Source organism: Balaenoptera borealis (genome assembly GCF_965194805.1).
Source record: "Balaenoptera borealis genome assembly, chromosome: 10".
Taxonomy (NCBI): Eukaryota; Metazoa; Chordata; class Mammalia; order Artiodactyla; family Balaenopteridae; genus Balaenoptera; species Balaenoptera borealis.
Window position 1 is genome coordinate 110,298,394 of NC_138874.1, and position 7,562 is coordinate 110,305,955.

The 7,562-nt window shown below is 57.7% G+C and overlaps 1 long non-coding RNA gene across 3 annotated transcripts in view; it reads right to left on the minus strand.

Moving 5' to 3' along the window:
* Positions 1 to 6,595, minus strand: part of LOC309635759 — a 150,199-nt gene extending 143,604 nt beyond the window's left edge. The window contains exon 1 of one of the 3 annotated variants that reach the window (XR_014248995.1): positions 5,766 to 6,595. This is a non-coding gene — a long non-coding RNA (uncharacterized lncRNA). The remainder of the gene's footprint in view (positions 1 to 5,765) is intronic. The other 2 variants (XR_014248996.1, XR_014248997.1) reach the window with 2 other exon arrangements.
* Between the last annotated feature and the right edge of the window lie 967 nt (positions 6,596 to 7,562).

Consider the following 7,562-nt stretch of genomic DNA (forward strand, 5'->3'; position numbering starts at 1 on the left):
CCCTCCTTCTGCCCCCCAAAGACTCAGCTGTGCATGAACCCAGGGCCACAGCAGAGAGGCCCTGTCCTTGGTCCGCTGTGGACCACTCACCCCCACTGTACCTTTGCTACACTGACCGTGAGCTTGGCCACGGGGCCTACAGCTGCTGCTCCTGGTATCCAGCCCCCTGCCCACCGCCAACATCCACGCAGCCACTCTCCCATCTGGGGGGGCATCAGGGCACCAGTGTCTGTCAATCCCAGAAACCAAACCCCAGCCCTTCCCCCAAGGCACACGAGGCCTCCCTCCCCAGTGCCCACAAAGCCTCCCCCTCCGTAGACCCAAAGAAAGGCTGAGGGGGCCTGTCTTTAGGGCGGCCCTGGAAATACAAAGAAACTGTTCATCTGCCTCCTGGCCCAAGGAAGCCAACTCGGAACACAGAGCCGAAAAGAGGGGCCAACAGAGCGGAAATCAACCTTTTCATTATTTACAGTCTCCCATAGCACTAAGATCAAGTCCAGCTTTATATCTCAGCTAAGCCACTGGCCATATCAGCACCCATGTCAGCCAGATAAAGCACAGCTCACATTTTAAGCTTGGGCTGGCAGGAGGGGGTGGTGGGGAGAGGATGCCTTGAGTCGACGCACCACTTGAAAACTTCACTCTCGCTTTTTCTTGTGTGTTTACTTTGTCCAGACTTCCACTTCTATGGTGGACACCCCCCCATGGGTCACACCTTTGTCTAAATCCCCGAGTACAGACAGAGCCTGTAATTTGCTTCTGGTCAGTAGAATAGCCACAGGTATGGGCTAGTCACTCAGCTGATTCACCTGATTACATCACATTGTATGAGACGCCGTCTTAGCAGACTGGAGAGGGAGACCCTCCTCTGGCCTTGAGGAAGTGAGCCGCCAGACTGTGTGAGGGGCCGTGTGGGTGCTGCGTGGCAAGGTACTGCAGGCCTCCAGGAGCCAAGAGCAGCCCCCGGCCCACTGTCGGCAAGAAAGCAAGACCTCAGTCCTACAACCAGCATGAGCTGAATTCTGCCAACAACCCCATTTTCTTGGAGGAGGCCGCCCCCCCCCCCCAGGTCTTGAAAGGGACACAGCCCAGGTGACACCTGATCTACAGCCTGGGACACCCTGAGCAGAGGACCCAGCTAAGCCCTCCCAGAGTCTAGACCCACAGAAATTGTGAGATAATCAATGCATGTGTTTTAATCTGCTAATCTTGTGGTAATTTGTTACTTGGCAATACAAAACAAATTCAATTCTTTCCTATTTCATCATGTTGAGTGGAATATGTCAAGTAGCACATGAGGGTCTGGGTGTAAAAGGGAGCAGACACAAACCAGGACCCTTTGCTCTGATCCCCAACTCCAGAAAGTTGAAAGTTCAAAGATCTGGGTTCAAGTTCAGCTCCTGCTGCTAACCTGTTGTGTGTCTTGAGCAAGTGTCAGCTGCCTGGTGCTCTTTAGGGTCTTCTAGCTCTGAAATCCGGAGTCTCTAGTTTCAAGAGTAAGATCTTAGGGTTAAGGAGGTCACAGTTACTTCCAGATTCTCTCATCTTCAATTCCATCCGCCCACAGAGCCTTCATTCAAAACCAGAGCACAGGGACTTCCCTGCTGGTCCAGTGGGTAAGACTCCACGGTCCCAATGCAGGAGGCCTGGGTTCGATCCCTGGTTGGGGAACTAGATCCCGCATGCCGCAACTAAGAAGTCCGCATGCCGCAACTAAAGATCCCGAGTGCCACAACTAAGACCCAGCACAGCCAAAATAAATAAATAAATATTTTTAAAAAGAAAGAAAGAAACCAGAGCAGAGGGTAGGGGGACAAAGGCAGAAGTCAGCTTCCCCAGAGACTCGGACACCTGGGGGGCTTTCCTGGGCTCCATCCGGCCTCCCAGCCCCCACTCAAGTTCCCTCTCCTGCCTCAAGCTGGAATGGAAAACCTATCAGGCCTCAAGAGATGGCCTAAGAAACAGCAACCTGTTTTTCAATCCAAATTGTGAAATGCTCTGGGAACAATCTGCTAGCTAAGCAAAGCTTTCCCATTTTTTTCCTGTCTGAGCACATTGTTCTGAGCCTGGAGAGAGGACAATGGAAATCGCAGCTCTCCTTCACTCCCATCAAGGAATAATTCACACAGGAATTCACTGCGCCGGTGGCTTCTGGGCAGGGGTCTGCCCAGGAGGATGAGAAGCCCATGGCAGGGACGTCCCCAAGACTCCCTGGCTGACCCCGTCGGCAGCGCGGCAGGGAGGGGCTGAGGCTTGGGGTGCGGCTGTGCAGTCAGCGAGCACCAAAGACCAAGTGCTGCCGGGGCCGCCCCAGCTATCTGAGCCAGGAGCCCCATCCACGGTCCATCCATCGCTGCCCCACACCCGGCCACTGAGCCACCCATGCCACGGACCCGAGTGTATGGCAGGGAGTCACCCAGGACTCCTCGGCCCTGTTTGATCCACTCACACTCTACCTCTGGCGGGACTACCATGCCCCTGCTCACACCCCACTCAGTCCCGCCCTTGGCATCCATTAACCGCACTCCTAACAAGCCCTGAATGAGTGCTCTTGGCATAGAGGGTGGGCACAAAGCCAGGTGACCCCGAGTGACCCACCAGGGGCCCACGAAGAGTCATTCAGGCCATTTTTAAGCAAACAGGTTGGTGCTGTGACAGGAAGAGCAGCATCTCCAGAAGGGTCGAGAGATGACTCTCGGCTGCCACCACTGCCACCTGGGACAACAGAAGTGGGCATGGGTGCGTGGATGGGCATCCCCCAAGAGAGGTGGGCCCCTTTCCCAGGAAGCCCAGGACCCTCCCTGGGCCTGTCTTCATGCTGTCCATCAGCACTTGCAGGGGATTCTCCCCTACCTCCCCTATCCAGAGCCCTGGGTGGCCCTGAAGTGCGTCCCACGTGCAGTGAGGCCACATGGAGTGGTAACCAAGAGGTTATTGGCACTGTGGCTCCCGACCAGGCTGCACCCTGAAATCAACATCACGTGCCCAGGATCCATCCACCCCCAGAAGGCGGAATCATAGGGAAAGGCCCAGCCCCAGCACAGTGTGACCTTGGGCAAGTCGTTATGCTCCTGGAGCCTCAGTTTTCTCATCTGTGAAGTGGGGATAATACAGCACCATTCTGCTATGAGATGAAATGACAGAATCTGGTGCTTCCCAACCTCTCTCAACAGAGCACACGGAGAACGTGGAAATATTTGCACAGCCCACTGAGTAAAGGAACAAGGCTGCTTGCAGGATTCCTCTTGACCCTGAGCCTCACCAGCCATCTCAGAGCTGAAAGGGCCCCCACCTCACAGACAGCAGGATGCTGAGGGGCAGCATGCCGAAGGCCTGATCCCCGACAAGCACCAGACAGGGGTCTGCGGTGTGTAAGCCCCCCACCCAGTGCAGGATTTTCTTGTCTCATCAGGGCGGTCTGGGACAGGGCTGGCACATCACCATTTTTTAACCAGCGCCTTGCACAGTTCTGGAGCAGCAGGTGTGCAGGGCCAGGTTTGGACTTTCAGTTCTAGCTCATCAGAGCCAGCAGGCTCTTCCCCAACGGGGTCACTCACTCCCCCACCCATCCCACCCTTTCCTGCAGCCCACCCACTGCTAGGGTCCTCCCCACCTAATTAGCAGGCAAATCCCGTTCTGGGAGAACTGAATGGGTCCCTTCTGCTCCCGGCATCCCTCACAGTGTCCCTTTGTGGCCGGCCATCCTCCTGACCAGGCCAAACTGGGTCCTCAGCTGTTCACTCTCCATGCAATTCTGACTCCGCCTCCTGGCTCCCAGCGTCAAAGCCGTGACGGGGCAGTGTGTGGCCTCCTGTGGGGCCGCAGTTTCCTCTGGGAAAGCGGCTGCCCACCGGGGACGCCTGGTGCCACACATGGACCTTGGGCTGGCTGTCTGCAGGGGCGTCAGGAGTCACGACTCCACGCTCTCTGGAGGTGAGAAGCGCAAACAACCCAAGCCTGGGAGACGGAGCTCTGACCAGCGGGGCCGGGCACAGCTCCTGCCACCCAGTGCTCCCCGCGCCCCCCTCTGTAACCCAGGGAGGCAGGGCCCCCCTCCTTGAGGCAACCCAAAGAAGGCTCCACTGAGGCACACATCCCTCCAGACGGGGCACCGTCCCTCCCCACCTCAGCAGAGAGCCCTGGTTATAATAAAGGGCAAGCTGGCAGAGCCCCTCCAGAGAGGGCCAGGCTGCGGCGGAGTGGGGCCGGGCTGGGCCCCAAGCAGCAGCAACAGGGAGGGGCATGGGAGCCAGGGGAGGGAGCTACCACCCCCCAGCCCTGGCCTCTAGAACTGGCTGAACCCAGACCCACCCGAGCTCCGCTTACCAAACCAGCCCCAGTCTCTCAGGCTGGAGAGCTCAGGGTCACTGTGGTCATGAGGGCGGGGTCTGGAGTTTCAGTTACTTCCACAGCATGGATGGGGCTGTCTGGGCACCAGGCTCCATGGGGCTGAAGCCTCACCTGCCACCTGAAGACTCTACAAGCTGTCTGGCGTCCCTCGGACTCGGCCTGTGAACTACCAACTTTGCAGGGTTGCTATGGGGATTAATGAACTGAAGCATGAACTGGTCCTCAATTGGGAAGGAAGGATATGATGGCTGTCACCATTCACTCATCAAGTTAAGCCGCGTGGGAAGAGGCAGGCACCAGGCAAGTGAACCCAGGTCAGACCCCAGGCCTTGAGCAAGTGAACTCAGGGTTAGGACCCGACCCCCAGGGCTGTCCAAGTCCAGGGGTGTCCTCACCTCCTGGGAGCAATGACACCTCCTAAGTGAAACATCAACTTAGGGTCCTGCCCAATGTTCCCCACGCAAACCACTAAAATCCCTCACTCTCCACAGAGCCTTGCAGGTTAATGAGTCTGGGGTGGGTACCGCCCACAGCCCACTACCCTGGCACCTCCCTTCCCAGTGCTGGGGGCCGATGGGGTCCACAACCAGACCCCAGGAGAAGTGTTCCCAGGGGGGTTCCTTGCGCCCCCCCAGACCTATAGCAACCACCTGTCAGAGCAGAGTCCTGGGCACCCGGACGTTTATGAGGTCTCAGGTAACGCCAGCACCCTCTGGAGTTTGCAAACTCCCAGAGGACAAGGTCAGGGGGCAGAGGAGGAGACAGGCAGGACCAAGGACCCAACACTGCCCCACCAGCACCCTGCTCCCAATTCCTAAATGAGGACAACGAGACTGCAGAGGTTGCAGAACTGGACCAGAGTTACAGAGCTGGCGACTAGCCTGGAAAGACGCAGGAGCAAGTAAGGGGAGTTGAGGTGGGCCACTCCCTCCCACCTCCCACCTCCCGCCAAGGAAGACTTCAGTTGGGTCCAGCTCTGGGCCCAGGCACTGGCCTTGCCCCTGGCACTCACACAACCCAGGGCTGCCAGACCTCGCCGGCGGGCAGGACTGTCAGTATGTCAGTGCCCAGGTGCCAGTGTCATCCAGCCACAGCCAGGTGAGCACCGGGCCCCACATCCTCACACTCGTTGCACAACTCCCCTCCCCCAACCACCGGGGCGACTACTACTAACCCCACCTCCTCTCCCCCCTCTCCCCCTCCTTCCACTCCCCTCCCCGCCCTCCAGTCCAAAGCCCCTGTCCTTGCAGGACCTCAAGCTGCAAATCCCTCGGAGGCTACGGCAGCCGTCCAAGGAGCTTCCAGGAGGTGCCGGGAGGCCCTTCCCACGGGGTCAGAGCGCCCCCTGCCCCCTGCCGGGTGGACTCACAGGCGACCATCACTTGTCAGGTCGGCCACGAGACTCTAAAACTCACCATCCCGGAGCGGTGGTTGCTTCTCCCGCTGCCCTGCACAGTGAACTGAAAGGGGCTCCAGAGGGGGGCAGCGGACGGCGCCTGGGCTCTCAGAGGGTGCAAGCGATTCACAGACCCCAGTGTAGGCGACAGAGGGCTGAACCGGGGCCCCACGCAGCAGCGCCTGTCTCTGCGGGGAGTGGCCGTGGGAGGTCTGTGTCTACACTTCCGATTTTCCTACCAGGAGCACATTTAATAATGAAACAACTTTTGCAAAAGTACACTGCATTCGGCGCGCGGTTGCCAGGCTCGGGACGCCGCCGCGGCCCCCGGACCTCCTGCGCCGTTCGCCCCCGCGCCCCGCTGTGCGGCGCGGGGGCCCAGGACCATCAGCCTCTTGGGGCGCAGGCCCCGCCCCGCCTCGGCCGTCAGAGCCCCCCGGCCCCTGCGCACGCGCGGCGTCCCGCTCTCCGTTCAGACCCCGGAACCAAAGCTTTGCGGACAGCGCCCCCTGCCGTCCCGAGGAGGCCTGCGCCTGCGAGCGGCCGCCGCCAAACCCGACTCCTAGTTACTCCTGGTTATGCTGAGTTGCCCTGGAGGGGCTCGAACTTGGAGGCGAGGGGACCGCCCTTTCCTCCACCCAGAGCCTGAAGCCCCTTGTCCGCGCCCGAGGAACTGACTTTGGGGGAAACTAAGTCACTAGAGGATATAGGGAATGCACAAAACGCGGTGGCTGTCTTGGGCCGTCCCTGTTTGAAATCTAATTCCTGGGGTCACAGACCCTGGCTCCACTGTGGGTTCAGGAGGCGTGCTGGGGGACCACCTGAACCGTGTGCTCAATGGCTGGGGGTTTAGGCCAGCCGGATGAGTCCCAGGGCCCACCTTCAGACACCAACTCCACCAGGACCACTCTTTAAGAAATATTGTCTTAACTTGACCCCCTCATTTCATAAAGGACAGACAGGCAGTGACTTGCCCAAGATCACACAGCTCCTCAGAGGGACGTGCAAAACGGAAGCTCTGGCAGCATGTCTACCACCCCACCTCCATCCCACAGTTAGAGAAACCAGGAGGCTGTCACCAGGTTCAGTCCCAGCTGTGCTACCACTGCTGTGTGCACTGTAGCAAGTCCCTTCCCCTCTCCAAGTCTCCCAGGTCTGTGTTCTAGCATGAAATGATGGGCAGTGGCCATCCCCTCCATGATTCTAGAATTCCTGGAGCAGAGGCAGACCCTCACCCAGGTTTGAGCTCCTAGGTCACCATGTGAGGTCCTGCAGCTTTGTGTGCTCTTTGCGTGTGTATTTTTAAATTGCTCCCAGGAGTAATTACTTCCAGATCGTTAATAAGTACATGGCTCGGCCCTCGGGAACCACTAAATTTAAGTGCTTTGTGATAAAAAGGAAGGCAGAAGAAATTGAGGACTGGCAGAACTTACTAGCGTCCTCCACTTTCTATCTCAGGGAGGAATATGCACCCCAATGGCCTGGGGGGAAGGCCACCAAGATCAGAAGGAACCCAGGCCCTCCACAGCCCATGTATGCAGGAGCCAGAGTCATAAACAGTCCAGTGGAACAGGATGCTTTGAGCCAGGTTCTGCCTTACTCCCATTTATCTTTAGCTACCATCTGCTCTGCACTTAAGTATTGTGATACAAATTATAAAAACCGTACTAGCTCAGATATTTCATTAACGATTTGAGGGACTGGACCAATGCATCGAGGGAGAGATCTCATTTCCAAGGTAATCAAAATAAAGGCTGGGGAGCTAATAAACTCCTCTAAGCTATTATACATGCAGGGAACAGTAGAGTAAGTCCTG